Source organism: Crocuta crocuta, unplaced genomic scaffold (assembly GCF_008692635.1).
Source record: "Crocuta crocuta isolate KB4526 unplaced genomic scaffold, BGI_CrCroc_1.0 scaffold215, whole genome shotgun sequence".
NCBI lineage: Eukaryota > Metazoa > Chordata > Mammalia > Carnivora > Hyaenidae > Crocuta > Crocuta crocuta.
In genome coordinates this window covers 576,333-592,846 of record NW_027530359.1, presented here as the reverse complement: position 1 = coordinate 592,846, position 16,514 = coordinate 576,333, and the positions used below count along the sequence as shown (strand labels likewise).

Genomic DNA, 16,514 nt, shown 5'->3' with positions numbered 1-16,514 from the left:
TGGTGTGAAGACGAAGCAGTAGGGTGTCAGATTCCAAAAGTACTAGAAATATCATAACAATCACTGAAATCACTGGTCATAGTTGAGGAGATGAAAAGCTAAGGATTAAAATTCCCCTGATTTCTGCAAGAGAACACGGAGGACAATTTTTAGATTCTAATCTTAACTCAGTGGGCAGGCAGACTGACGGATCACTGATGGATTTCTAACTGCATCTGTTAGAAATTTTGATTCATTTTGATTCATAAATATCTGACATAAAAGCAAATGACAACTGTCATGTGACAATTATGACATATGACATTATGGCATTGTGGCATAAAAAAGAAACTTTCCCCCAAGCATTTCTTCTCCCTGTCCTCAGTCATGCTTCACATCACCAACCCAGCTACTCCTCTGTACTTGAGGCAAATAAAACATTAGAATCATATTGCTTTCTCTGGCCCAATGGGACTCTGGCACTTTGAGAAATGGTGTCACCAAATTTTGAAGTGTGAGAGCAGCATGCTACGAAATAGCCTGAATGAAGTTAATGTGGGCAAAGAGCAAAACAGAGGTAAGGAACGTCAATGACAGAATGCAATGGGGGAAGTCCAGGGCAGAAAGAAATGGAGATACATAATCAAAGATTCTTCTTTTTTACAGTGGAAAGTGATTTCTTCTAGATCTCCAAGTTAAGCAGACTTCTGATCCTTCTTGAAGAGTGTTATTTTTCCCAGCTCCTTACCACATACAGTCAACCAATCATGATTGATTCTGCCACTAGAATACTTGTAATATCAAGGTCAGTAAAAGAAGCAGTTAAGTTAAACGTCAGCTGAGTGTCACTACCCTTGCTAGGCATTAGGCTATAGACATGCATATAACACTGGAGCTTTCTTAAGGAACCATTAGCCTAATTAAAAACTTGCATCTACAAATAAGAAATTTTAGTATATAAGGTAGGGTTGATGTTCACAAGGGCGGCATCTAACCCAGACCAGAAAAGGTATAGAAGAGGAAGACAAAGACTTCTTGGAAGAGATGACATTCTAAATGTTGAAAATGATGTAAGGCACAAAGAGCATTTCATATTAGGTGAGCAGAAGAAGTAGAAGTTTATAAGTATGCAATAACACAACACAACTGGGAACCACAGTAAAGTTTTGGAAAGTTCAAAGTATGAGAATAGAAAGCTAAACAGGCCAGATTACAGAGTAAAATCTCTGTACTTGGAGATGACCTTGACTTATATATCACTTCCATTCATTATCCCATTGCTTGGAGCTTAGTCAAAGGGCTAGATGTATCTTAAAGGGATGCTGGGAAATGTAGTATAGTGAAGTAGTCAGTGTTCCAGGAACAAGAGAAAGACTGATGTTAAGAGCACAATAGGCAGTCCACAATATATTTTATTCTACTGACTATAGATAGCTCTCAAAGGGTCTAAATGTGGATATGTTTTAACTATATTTGAAGCCCAGAGAAAATATTCTTGGAGAAATATAGAGAATGCATCACAAAGTACAATGGAATTAGAGAAGCCAGCTAGCAGAACGATTGCAGCGCTGATAGAATTCTGATGGAGGTGGCAAGACTGTGACTTAGAGTTGAGATTAAGTTCATTTGATGAAAATAAAAGGAGTCATCTTTTGTATGCTTTGTTGACTAAAATTTATCCTTGCCATATGTGTCGTGTCTCCATTACTTCAAATTCAATCAGTGAGAGATCCAGGCAAAGACAACAACTTATGTAAAAACCTAGATAAGAGACAGAGAGAATGATTGGTATCAAAGGTGGAAAGGTTTGCTAGTCTGTGCAGCTAGGGTTTGGTGAGCAAAGGCACAAGAGTGGTAGGAGGGTTATAGATTTTGCAGCCTCCCTTAGGCAATGCTACAGATAAAGGACTTTATTAGGTCAGGCACAACCACTGCACAAGTATAAACAAAGAAGTTGCGTCACTAACATTTTTGTTGTTGAAATAACACCAGGATGCTGAGTAGGAATTGGATTGAAGGTGAGATGGGTGAACTGGAAGCAGGAGCCTAGAGGCAAGAGAGGGTGATGACTGAAATTAGAGGACATGTAAGAAAATTCTCCCCAAACCGAAAACAGGCAGAATTATTGGTCCCATTACTTTACAGTGAAGGTAAGAAGGCAGAGAGAAGTTTACTAAAGAAAGCAGATGTCCTACAATGACTCAGGAGCCAGCAAAGAGGAAATTATCAGAATACTGCACAAAGGGAGTAGTTAGGAGGGGCGAACCAATGGTACTGTTTTAACGACAGACTCTGAAGGGTCATCCATCAAAAGTAGCTCAGCCCTTCAGTCCCGCTGCTAACAGGTGATGAAACCTGATTCATCAAACAGGGTGTCACTGAAGTGAAGTAATGGAGGGTTTTACTCACCCTGAATAAGAAATCACTTCCAGTGCTTGAATTTTAACAGATGATCTTCTCCTCCCATTTGTCACACACGCGCGCACACATACACACACACACACACACACACACACACCTTTTTAAGTATATGGCTGCAAGAACTATAGACAAGGTGGGAGACCACTAATATATTTGCTGCTGTTATGATTGACTAATTCAATAATTCATTTATTTTACCTTCATTTTCAGTATCCGTAAGAGCTCATTATGGAGTTTTAGAAACTGCAATAGAAACAAAAGCAATGAGTGATACAGGATCTCTTTTCAATGTTCACTGAGCTTAAAATCATAAAATTCCAAGTTTGGAAAGGAGCTTTAGACATAATCAAATTCAATGCTCTAAATCATGCATGATATTTTACCCTGATTTACCACCAGGTAGCTTGTTGAGAGTTCTTTGTTTCGTGAATCAAAATTTAGTTTCTGAATTTGATCTGGTAAGTTTTTGTCATTTATAATTTTAAAAACTGCAGTCAGTCTCTCTTTCATGCTGTCATACTTTAAGATTTTGAAGACTTCCTCATCCCCTCCTCCATTCTAATCTAGGTTGAATAATCAAGAATTACTTCAGTATTTCCACATGTCATGAATGTCAAACATCCCACCAGCCTACAAACTTTTATCATTGTGCATCCTACATTTGTTACTCTTTCTTTAATTATGTAAAGGGAACTGAATATAATATCTCAGGTGTGGCCAGAGTAGCTCCAGTTCAGGTATCCCCTTGATTCAATTGCTCAAGAAATTTTACTTCTAGGATTCCCATTTGGGGCAATATGGCAAAAAAGGTACTTTGAAAGACCCACTATTACCTTACAATTATATTCCAGATAAATTACAGGATGATTTTTTATAATGTGAGTGAAATGCCCAGTTTAAAGCATAGAAAAACTGCCAGAATAACCCTCCCCCCAAAAATAGAAAAAAAAGATGTAAAATATAGTAGAATAAATTAATAAAAATAGCAAATAATGCTAAAATAAAGACATTCAACACAGGTAAAATGTATTCTTGTGGAAAGACTAAAAAATAGATAAAACTTTGCCAGAACTAACCAAGAAAAGTAGAGAAAATATACACACAGGGATTAAAATTATAATAACAAAAGTATGTGAACATCTTTATAACAATAAATTTGAAAACTTAACAAAGGTGGACACATTCTGCATAAACACAACACATAAAAACTGATCAAGAAGAACTAGAGAGTCTGAAGAGTCCTATAACCAATAATTAAAATACAGAGTGAGCAGTTAAAAATCTTCCTCCAAAGAAAAGATTTAGATTAGACAGTTTCACAGAAGTTTCTAATACCAGTCATATTAGAAAGGAAAAATATAAACTAATCTCAGTAAACTTAGATTTATAACTTCTATACCAGGGGCACCTGGGTCGTTTGAACATCTGACTTTGGCTCAGGTTCTCGTGGTTCACAAGTTCGAGCCACATGTTGGGCTCTGTGCTGACAGCTCAGAGCCTGGAGCCTGCTTCAGATTCTGTGTCTCCCTTTCTCTCTCTGTCCCTCCCTAACTCATGCTCTTGCTCTCTCTCTCTCAAAAATAAAATAAACATTAAAATTTTTTAAAAAAATATAAATAAATAAAACTTCTGAAACAAATACTAATAAAAAGAATTCAGAAGTATGTGATAAAGGTAAATACACTATAGTCTAATTGATTTTATCTTAGGTGACAAAGGGTGATACATTCTTAGAAAATGTATAAATTAATTTACTCCATTAATAGATAAAGGGACAACAAATATATAATCATCTCAATAAACACATAAAAATGCATTATGATAAAATTAAACACTATAAGAAAAAATTTTGGCAAGTCAGAGAGGGAAACTTTCTAAACTTGTGCAAAGATATCTACTCCCCTCTCCCCCCACACACCCCAAATGTCCAGTGGGCAGCTGAATATGAAGAACTGGAGCTTATAAAGGAAAGATGAAGATACTGACTTGTAGTCATTTGGGCAGAAGTGATTTTTAACTACACAAGAATGAATGCATTCCAGGACAAATCCAACTTCACACTGATTTCAACATCAATTAAAATCCCCAAATGCTCTCCACACTTGATAGTTTTTAGGCTTTTCTTTTGTTCCTCCAGATGTTTATCCTAAACTTCTCTGACTTTCAGAAAAGAAAACGCCAGGGAAACTCATACCTTGAGGGCTACTTCTGATCTCACTGTCACAGACTTCCTTCCAGACAAGAGAGTACGAGCCTGGCTACTTGCTTTAAAGAAGAAATAGAAAGACAAGGACATTCTGTGAGAAAGAACAAAAATAATATCTCAGAAAGTAGGCTATATTAAGAATTGGAGTTAGGCACTTTAGGAAATGAAGAGCAATTAAAATTTTGCTTTTTTTGTGCCTGGGTGGTTCAGTTGGTTAAACATCTGACTCTTGATTCAGCTTAGGTCATGATCCCAGGGTGGTGAGAATGAGTCCTGCATTGGGCTCCACACTGGGCATGGAATCTGCTTAGGATTCTCTCTCTCTCTCTCTCCCCCCCCCTTCCCTTCCTCCCCAGCTCATGCTCTTACACTCTCTCTCTCTCAAAAAAAAAAATAAAAAGCTTGTTTAAGTTTTTTTAACAAAGTGGTATTATGGAAGTAAAATCTTAGGAAAATTCATTTAAAAGAATGGAGGAGATGGAATCCAGAGGTGAGGAGATTAGTATATTATAATAAAGAAGTGAGTATAAATATAAATAAATATAAATATAAATATAAATAGCATTTTCTAGCTTGTTTCCTACCTTATAAACATTTTGTTTTGTCTCCAGTCATTCACACTTTTGCAGTTGTCAGAGCATTAAAAATAATAGAGGAAGTTGGTTTATCCCAAGTCATTGGATGTGATGGTTAATTTTATATCAACTTGACTGGCCATGAGGTGCCTGGATTAGATGTTATATCTGATTGTGTCTGTGAAGATAATTCCAGTTGAGGTTAGCATTTGAATCAGTGATTCTGTAGGGTAGATGATTCTACCCAATTTGTGTTGGTACCATCCAATCTATTAAGGGCTTGAATAGAACAAAAGACAGAAGAAAGAGAAATCTATCCTTCATTTTTTATTATTTTCATTTTTAGCCTTACTGCTCAAGCAGGAATATCTCATCCTATCTTCTGCCCTCAGATGGGGATTTAAACCATTGACTGATTTCCATATTTCTTAGGCCTTAGGACTGGTTTTCCTGGGTCTCCAGCTTGCCGACAGAAGATTTTTATGAGTGAATTCATCATAATAAATATAAATAAATAGATAAACATAAATACGTGAGTGCATAAATNATACACTAGCCAATCCTGCAGAAATGCAATGGTGATAGATGATGAAGGAAGGCATAGGCATTGCTTGGAGTGGGAATGTGAACGTTGTAGAGCAGCAATGAGAAAAGAATTTAAGAGAAACTTCTACAACTTAGAACTGAATAATACATCCAGAATGTGAAACCTTAGTCTCTGACTTTTAAAAACTATTTTTCATTTTTCTGTAAAAGTTTCCCAAATATCAACTTCATATCTGTTAGAAACCTTCTTACCTATACAAAGCCCAAATAATAATTTTATTCTTTAATATTTATTTATTTATTTATTTATTATTTATTTATTTAGTAAATGGTTACTTTTATTGTGGAAAACAAATTGTGAAAGTGATACCTTGTGCAATGTCTTTCAAGTTTACATATGATAGCTTTGGAATGAAGTCTTACATATACTTAAGTCTTATTATACTAAAGGAATCTTTCAAATCCCCCATCTCCGATGATGGCATACACATCCTCCAGAACCCTGCAAGGTTCAAATTCCCGCTTGAAATTTCTTCTTTCCTATGTGCATCACATGGAATCAGTACACACAAATCCTTCTAGGTTTCCCCCCGTGTTCCTCCAATTTGCCCATTCTTTTTATTCCCACAGCACTCCCACATTTCTTAATTCATGTCTGGATTCCTGCAACCATTTCCTGGCTTGTTCTCCCTGGGATCTCTCCATCCTAACCATACATGACAGACGGCCAGCTGGAATACATTGTTCAATTTCCTTTTCCAAAAACCAATCTTCATGCATTCCTGTGGACCAAGATCTGAAGCCTTCTAGCAAATGACTCCTTCTTATCTACCCAGAATCACCCCTGTCTTCTTCCTCAAAAGAGTCTTTCCATTCCAGGACATGAAATCCAATCTGCTTGCTGCTCTTAACTTGTTAACTCCCACATCTGTGCCTTCTTCCTTCATAACAACACCTTCTTCACTTTCTGACAATATGTTTTTATCTGCCTTCAAAATCCATCTGCAGGAAGACTTTCCTGACTCCTTTTGTGTCAGCTAAACACTGCCAGCACTCTGCGTCTCCTGTGCGTGTACAAGCATGGACACACACATGCATACTACTATTTATATGTTGACTTGCTATTTCCCTGTAGTTGCTTCATTTGGGTCTCTGTGAATCTTAAAAAAAAATCATCTCTTAGGTTATTTTATTATTATTAATATTTTAGATTTTACTTTTAAATAATCTCATAACCTTTATACCCAACATGGGGCTCGAACTTGCAACTCCATATGCTCTACTGACTAAGCCAGCCAGGTGCCCCTTGCCAGTATTTTTAGTAGAAGTTTCACTCAATAGGAATTCAAGGCTGAGATGGATAGTTATTATAATAGATGAAAATTTAGGACTGAATACCATTTCAACAGGATAAGAAAAATGGCAAGGCTTCTAAGAGATTAAGTTAGCGGGAAGAGATGGAAGGGCTGCACTTGGGAAGTAGTGAGGACCACACGGGTGTCGTCAGCAAACACGGAGCACCCTCGGCAGGTCTATTTGTCAACTTTCCTTACCTAGAAAATAGAGGTTCAGGCAGGTAATCCCTCGTATTTGTTTCAACTCCAATCTTCTATGTAAAAGGTGAAGAATGTGTCTTCAGTGATGTTTTCCATGGGAAAAATTATGGCCCTAGTAAGGACCCAACTCTAGTCCCTGGGATTGTGACTGGGTTTCTTACACGGCAAAAAGAACTTTGAAAATGTAATTAATATTACCAACAAAAAGACCTTAAAATAGGATGATTATCCTGGATTATCCAGTTGGGCCCAATGTAGTCACAGGAGCCATTAAAAGCAGAGGAGGAAGTCAGAGATTAGAAGCATGGGAAGGACTCTGCCTACCCATTGCTAGTTCAAAGATGAAGAAGGCCACACGGAAAGCATAGAAGGAAATAAATTTTCCATAGACAGGAAACTTCAAAGACATTCCTAAGCCCCAGATGAGAACCACAGTCCACGACATACCTTGATTACAGTATATTACTCTGAACACTCTCAGCCATGCTGTGCTGAATTTCTTACCTATAGAACTATGAGGTAATAAATTTGTGTAATTTTAAGCTGCTAAATTTGTTACAACAGCGATGAAAAAATAATGTACTAAGAACAGAATAATGCATTTGTTTTCCTAAACCATATTGTAACCAATATAGGGTAATCTTGAGATGTCCAGAGGGAAGCTGGACATAAAAAACTGAAGCTCATAAGAGAGAACAAAGCTGGAGATACTGACTTTAAGTCATCTCAACACAAGCAATTGTCGACTGTATAAAAATAGATATACTTACTAAAACATTTGAGTAAAGCTAGGGGAATAGAAGCACTTAGGAATAAGTCTTTAGGAATGTCCACATTTCAGCAATGGAAAAATAAAAGAGACATAATTAAAGATACAGAAAAGTAATTGTGAGATACTAGGTTGTGAACAGAAAGTAAGTGTATATTATATATGTAATATAACATATATACATATAATATACATTATATATAATCTATATGTATATATGTATGGAACAAAGGCAGAGGATTTTTAGAAAGAAGAGGGAATCACACCAGATCACTCCCATCATTTCAGTAAAGCAGGAAGTTAAATCAGTTCAAAGTGGCACTTATTGGAACACTGACAAGAAAGTTCTGCAATAGTCTTTGTAGGCACTGTTCTAGAACATCTATTAGAGATAAGGTAAGGGTGCCTGACCGGCAGTAGGGCCAGAATGATTTCATGGTGGGTGAGGAGTATAATAGTGTTTGCATCTTCTTCTGGGATACACTGTGATGTAGAACCAGGAGAGCCATTTGTGACAGGTGATTGTGTTCCAAGCCTGGGCAGTGGTACACTGTGTACAACAGAAGATCAATGAAGGAACGTGCAACTAGAACAGTGGCTAGCACAGAGAGGAGGTTTTGAAGAGCTCTCAGTACAATAAGGAGCAGACCGTACACCTGCCACGTAACTGAGATCCCTACAGGAGGGCTGAAAAGGCTTTGCTGTGCTGGAGAATAAAAGGTGGCCAGCAGCCTGGCTTTCTGACTGCAGCACTTTTCCTTACCGATCATCATATTCAATCTTGTCAACTTTAGAAAAGGCACTATTTATGTTCATTTTCCAGATACAAAAATAGAAACTCAAAAGTTTATGTGGCTTACCCAAGATCACATAGCAGGTCAGAAGCTGAACTTGAGTCCGGAAGCTTTGCATCTGCCTCTGAATTCTGCCAGAGGTTACATGTCCAGAAAATGCTACGGCAGGGACCAAAACCTAATTCCAAGGCCTATGCCCTCACCACATGATCTCATAGTCTTTCAAAATCATGCACTTGACTTGTTCTTCAATGAACATTTTTATATGCATTGCTCATTTTATCCCCCTGGCAAACCTGTGTTGGAGGGTGGATGAAGATTTTATTCCCGTTATATAGATAAGGAAACTGAGGCTTAGAGAACATAAGAGAACTAACCAAATAGCATAGCTAATCAAAGAGAGTTATACTAGCTTTAACCCTTCTACCAGAATTTTTTTTCACTAAATGCCAGATACCTTTTTTTCATTTTTTCCCTTAATTGTTTTAGCCTCCTTCCCTGTCCTAGAAGATACATTTCGTGTACGTAAAATCCCAGCACCACTTTACCCAATCAGAAGGAAGACAAATGACACAGCCAGCATTCTGTCTCCTACCTGAGCTCAGAAGGCAGTATGCACTCTCAGAGAGGACCTTCTTTGGAATGAAAAGTGGGATTTGGGTATGTCCTTCCTCATACTATTTCTTTTTGTTTCATTTTGTTTTGTTTTGCTTTTTATAAGAGAGAGAAAGAGAGGGCGGGGGGAGGGAGGGAGAGAGCGCACTCATGCACAACATGCTAGAGAGGACCAGAGGGAGAGAGAAAGACTAAGAGAGAGAATCCTAAGCAGGCTCCACACTCAGAGCAGAGCCCGATGAGGAGATTTATCTCATGACCCTGGGATTGTGACCTGAGCCAAAATCAAGAGCTGGACGTTCAGTGTTGTTAGAAACCAACTGGAGAATAAACTATTTATAAAATTTAAAAAAAAAAAAGAGTTGGACATTCAGCCACGCAGGCACCCCACACTATTTCAAATCATATGGAACTGATGCAGGACAGTAGGGATACTTTCAGAAGACTGACAGCTGATGTAAAAAAGCTAAGTTAATTTGCATGTGAAATGACAGAACGCCTTAAAGAACATGAAACATTTGGAAAAAGAAAATAAGAAATAATAGATGTCTTGGAAAAGAAAAGGAAATGGAAAAGAGAAAATGGGATAAAGAAATAGAAAAGCAAAGAAAAAAAGAGGAAAAAATTGGAGCATATCACAAGGAAATCAATTCTATGAAAACAGCTAAATAATGATAATAGTAATAGCAGGCTTTTAAACTGCAGGCTAAAAGGAAGATATGCTGCTCCCCTTCCATTCTATTCCCTCTTTTCACTTAGCAGAGAATTTGTTAGGTAATATACAACCAAAAAAGATAAACTAAGGTCTACCTGATCTTAGGATATTTCTTTATTCCCAAATTTCCATACAATATGAATGTAAACACATAAACATGCATATTTATTATATACTGTATCCTTTCTCTTGATCTAACTCTCTTCCTTCAGGAACCTGATGAAATGAGGCTATGGGAGTAGGAGGCCCGTTGAAAGTTAGTTGGTATCATTAGTCACTATATTAATGAGGCCAGGAGATGCCACAGCACAGCCTGGGGGAATAAAAAGCCTCAATAATGTCCAGGACCACACTGGCCATTTCTGGCCTTTGAAAAAATACAATGAATCAGAGGCAACATCTAACACTCCATTGGATTTCAGTAACTTTAATTTAGGTAATGAGCAAATAATGTTAAGCATTCCTCTTTGCATTTAGTCAGTGAACTGATTTAAAATAGGGGCAATTCTTCCCCCAAATACACTTAAAGGTAATTTGTTTTCCTGGACCTCACTGGGTTCCCTTAGGAAAGAGGTTTCACCTTCTGTGGTAAGAGCCTTAATTGTGAGATGGAGGCTCCCTCTACTGGACCTATGGTTAATTGCAGATGTAAGTTTTAACCTGCTTTGAGTTAGCTAATTCCTTGTGACTGGTATAGGATTATGGCTAATGAAGTGAGCATCAAGGATAATGTCTAATTAACATGCACACACACAGCATCTTCTCTGAAAGTCTAGAAAGCAACAATCTCTCATGAATAATTTAGTATTTATTCTCTATCTTCTTTGTGCTTGCTCACTGTAGATGTCTAAGTGGATTTTTTTTCTTATTTCTGAAACCAGATTGTAAAATTTAAGGATTGAGATTTTATGTTATACTGACCCATGTTCAATTACAGTTATCCACTTGCTAGATTGAAAGCATGGTTTATACACATACTATTTGTATTACTTTGGAAAAATTAATTTCTTAGAACCTTGGTTTCTTGATGTTAAGAAAATAAAGAAAATAATAGACTTGCCTAGGTTTGAGAGAATGAAAAAGAAGTATAAATCAGCATATAACTTTTTTTAGCATGGCAGAATGTGATTCTTTAAATAGTTAATAAATGCTAATTTCACGTTCATTCTTTGACTTCCTCTTGTAGCTAGGTCAATGTATTTAACTAGAAACATGTGACTCCCCATAACTAAAACAGAGTTGATTTTGTATTAATACTGCTAACGTCTACCCAAATGAGCAAATATCTATTTGGTATCTTCTCTGACAAGGCAATATGCTAGGAACATAGGCTGTCAGAATGAATGAGGTAACACTGCAGGTTTCTTTTCTGCAGGAACATACGGAGAGAAAGGTCTGTTTTCTGCCTCTGTCTCTGTTCTTGCTCTGAGGCATCCTAGTAATGCTCATTGTAATTGCTCAATAGACGATTATTGAAATAATCTTTAGCCATCTATCCTGGTCTCCACCTTCCCTTTTGTGAAGTATAAAATACACATACTTCCTATTCAGGACGGCCTGCCATTGAACACATGCTTATTTTTCTACTCCACATCTATTTTTTTCCCCACTTCCTTCTCTCAACCTTTTGAATACACTCTAACGGAGCTGCTTTCTAATTTTTTATCTTGCATGCTAAGCTTTCGACATATATACCACTGTTAATCCATATAGTTTATTGTTAATGTTTTTCCCTTTTGGAGTATCTTATTCTACAACAAAGACCATTACGTACCAACATAGAGAAGTAAATACGTGAGGCTAACGCTCACTTGAACCTAAAGAACACAGTTCATTCTCTTAAACCTGTCTTGAACAAACAGCACCAAATACAACTAAATCCATGAGAAAGAAATAAGAAATCTCTGGATTAGCGTGTCAACACTGGGGCTTGCGAGTTTGTAACATTTGGAGTAATCAAAAGCATGGCATGTAAGTTTGATACACATTTCATTCCTAGTAACTTTCTTGAAGATATAACTTGAACTGCACCTTAGAAATGGACCCTCTATGAATATATTGTAAAAACAAGACAATAAAGCGAAATAAAAATTAAGATACAGACTCTCAATAGCCCTTTGTCCACAAAAGCCCTTAACAAATCAAATAGGTTTGTGTGATGGACTAAATGTTTGCTTCCCGCCAAATTTATGTATTGAAATCCTAACCTTCCATGTGTATCAGGAGGTGGTGTCTTTGGGAGGTTATTAGATCATGAGTTGGAGCACTCATGAATGGGGTCAGTGCCCTTACAGAAAAGACTCAGAGGCTCCCTTGATGCTTTTAACATGTAAGACCTCAGCAAGAAGATAGCCATATGAGCCAGAAATGAGTCCTCACCAAACACTAACTTGGCCAGCACCTTGATCTTAGCCTTCCCATTTTCCAGAACTGTGAGAAATAAATGTTTGCAGTTTAAGCCATCCCATATAGGATAGTTTTGCCATAGCAGCCTGGATGGGCTATGATAGTCTCTTTCCTTGGAGCTTCAAACATGATAATATGAATTATGACTCTTCAGGAGAGGTCAAATATAATAATTATTAATTTAATAAATCCCAGAGCCATTTTTATTTTACACTTCAACTCACTTGAGCTGGATTTTCTTCCTTGCTAACATAAATCTCTCTAGAAATTACATGTTAAATGCTGTCTTGCAGATTGGACCATAAGCTTCCTCAGGGTAGGGAAGGTATTGGTTTTGATCACTAAGGCACCCCGATACTTATTACAATGCCTAATATACAGCAGTCACACAATTCATATTTGTTGAATTTAACTAAACAGAGCATCTTTCCTTAAAAGATTTTTTAACACAGGCAGAGTTGCATGAATGTATTAAAAGCAAGAGTTTGAAACAAACCAGTATAAGCCTCTAGGGTTTTAGGATAATTTGAATGTATAGAAGTTATTAAGATTTGGTTTAAATATGATGGCATTGGATGTGGGGATGGGGGAAAGAATCTGCTACTGTAATGATTTTCTGCCATTCACTCCCTAATATCTTTCTCCTTACAGCTCTTTGAGTTTTTACATTTGTATTTTCTTAGTCACATGTAATAACTAAAAGAGAACAATTGAGTCGGACATCTTCTGTCATAGTTAGAATTTCAGCACAGACATGCTTTATAAATGGATCCCGATAAAGAGGAAAAGGATTCAAGCCCACAGTCACTATTAATATCCATCTAAGTCTTTACCTAGCTGGTACTTCTGTAGATTGACTATGTGTCTCTTCTGATGTATCTACCTGGTAACCTTGTTTGACTGGAAACTATTATATTTTCTGGCATTTTATCACTGTACAGAAGTCACAAAGTATCTTCTTTACTTCCTTCTCACCCTAACAAGAATAAGATTTGGAACCTAGAGAATCGAGGAAGGGGCCAGGCACCCCCCAAGAATACCTGCCATGAGAAATTGTGAATAATTCAAAGATCCGGGTAGGATGAAGGACATGGCTGACATAGCAAAGCTGAGAACCAGAAACCAGTCTAAGAGCCATGTGAAGTCCCAAGGTTAGTAGTGACAGTGCAGGATGCAGTGCCCACCACACAGCAATGAACATGAAAAGACTGGTTCTAAGCTGGGGCACAGTGAATAGAATAAAATAAAATAAATAAAATAAAATCTCATATCCAGTTTTGGATTGGCAATGACATCTTACTGGTCTTTTCACTATTATGTTACTTTCCTGCTCATAGTTTTACCCTCCCAACCTTCATTCATTATCTTCTGCATTTTATGTCTGTCTGTCTGTCTGTCTCTCATGCATCTGTGTGAATAGTGATGTATAAAAATTAATTAGAAGAACTCTTAGACGACAGCTTCTGGTAATTAGAAAATAAAGGATATGAACATACAAGAGAGGCATCATTATAGGTTGTTTTATTAACCATGAGAATTCCATCAGCATCATTGAGAAATAATATGAAACAGAAGAAGGAAAATGGTAGAGTTGCATCAAGGAGAAAAACATATTCCCTTTATTTCCTATCAAAGGCATTGTTTGAAAGTATATAACACTCTCAGAATTACACAGAGCATCTAGCCATCTCTCTACAGTGGAAATTTTTAATCATCTAGCTAGTTTTGAGCACTGAAACTCCTGTAGTTTATATGGTTTGTGTTGGGGGTAGATATTAAAGGAGATTTACCTATAAATTACAGCTGGGTCTCTGTATCCAAGTGGACATGTCACATAAAAACTAAAAATACAAATTGGAACCCAGAAGGTTGCTGAGGGAGCAAATGAAATGTCTTGGCTTACATGTGACCCATGAAACCAGACAGGTGGGTGAGATGGCCTGAGAATAGGAAAGAGAATCCTACATTGAGGTCTGAGGCACTGCAACGTGTACAAGATAGGAGGAGACAAGGAGCCAGCAAAGGAAACCCAGGAACAGACAGAAATGTGGGAATAAAAGTCAAGAGAATCCAGTCTCATGGAATCCAAAGGAATACAATCCATGAAACTGAAAACTGCTTGGAGGTAAAACAAAATGATGTTTGAAAAGTACTGAATTTGGCAACATGTTGGTCACTGGTGCATTTAGCAAGAAACATGCCAGTGGAATGGTGGTAGGTATGAGCCAGGTTGGAGAGGGACAATGAGAGAAGGGAGAAGATGGATAAGGAGTGAGAGAGTGGGAGACCACATGGGCTTTTGTGAAGGGCAATACAAAGATGGGACTGAGGGCATAGTGTTATTGTATTAAGGCTTCTTGTTTATTTGCCTTGTTAAAGTTTAAGTGCTAATGACAAGAATTAGTAAAAAGAGAATAAAAGTATGGTTTAAAAAGAGATTTAGGAGGTTCCTGGATGGCTCAGTTGGTTAAAGATCCTACTCTTGATTTCCGTCAGCTCAGGTTATGATCTCACGGTGCCCCTTCTCTGCTCGCTCACGATCTCTGTTCTCTCTCCCTCGTTCCCTCTCTGCCTCTCTCTCTCTCTCTCTCTCTCTGCCTCTAAATAAAGAAAGGAAAATAAAAAATAAAATAAAGAGGTTAGGAGATTGTGTGTGTGTGTGTGTGTGTGTGTGTGTGTGTGTAAGAATGGGGTAATCATTCAGAAAATTTGGAGATTCACCCTTGGTAAGAGAAAGGACGCTAACTTAGTAGTAACTAGAGAGGAGAGAAATAATGTAATTGTAGGTGAAGGCACATTTAGATTAGGTAATGGGAAGGCAGACAAGGAAATTTGTCCCATTTGCTAGCTTGTATTTTCGTTTTGGAAGTAGAAAGAGTGAGGGGTCTCCAGGAAAAAAATAAAAAGTTGAGACAGCTTTTCTGACACAAGAGAAGTCATTTTAGCCCCAGCCATTTTCCCTAATCTACTCCGGATTTGCCCAACCGCACTTCTTGCAGAACTTCCTAGCAGGAGTTAAAACAAAGAAATGCAAAACCCTCAGTAGTTGAGGATTTTAAGGGGAACAAAGGGAATGCAAAAACTAACAGTCTCTCCCAGGCCAGATAATCGCCTAATCATATCAGAGACAATAAATCAATGGTAAAACTCCCAGGGCTGTTTCAAAAGTAAAGATTGACCTAACACACATTCCTGATTTGTTTTTGTAGGTTTGAAACCATGCCTCATAGAGTTAAGGAGCTTAAAATGATCACAGCAAGACCCCTGCCAAATCCCCTTCTTCCTTACAGGAATGTTAACCCTATCTTGGCAAACAATAGGAAGAGCTCCTGGGGAACGAGACCAAGACCAGTTTGAGTTCTAGCACCAACTCACACCTGTGCAGATGGACCACAGAGTGTCTACAGTTATGGCTACCTCATTATAATGTTAAAATCTCTGCCAAGGAGGAACACATGCTTGACCGACATAATGATAGGGGAAAACTATATTATAAGGTGGCTGACGGGACTGATAGGGGAATTCCAGTCCCCACCCAAAGGCTCCCCTTCGGGTTTTGGGGTTTGTCTTCCTATCCCACTTGCCACAGGACCCACATTACGACTAATGTGGAATACAGAAGCAACAGACTATAAATTGCCTCCCATGCTTGCACTCAGGGCTCAAACCTCTGGAGAGTGATCTCCCCTGAACCAGCTTGTGTGAAATAAACCTCCTGTTTCCAAGATCTCCAAGTGCCACTTGGTTCTTCTGCCTGGTGATCCAAACCAGTTTCTGTAACAATAACATACCATGCATGTTTAAAAAATGTTTCCTAGGTATGCATGCATGGTTTTATGCCAACCTCTCTAGGAGATGACAAAACTCCCCTTTCTGAATATTCGTCCTAACCCTAAATAAAAGAAACCCACTCACCCCCACCTGGGGAGTCA

General features: G+C 37.8%; 1 long non-coding RNA gene across 1 annotated transcript; it reads left to right on the top strand.

Annotated features, from left to right (window-relative positions):
* Positions 1 to 380: 380 nt before the first annotated feature.
* Positions 381 to 16,299, top strand: LOC144233250 (uncharacterized). The gene is made up of 4 exons (XR_013335627.1): positions 381 to 556; positions 646 to 784; positions 9,336 to 9,506; positions 15,792 to 16,299. It is a non-coding gene; the product is annotated as an uncharacterized LOC144233250 (long non-coding RNA).
* The last annotated feature ends 215 nt before the right edge of the window (positions 16,300 to 16,514 follow it).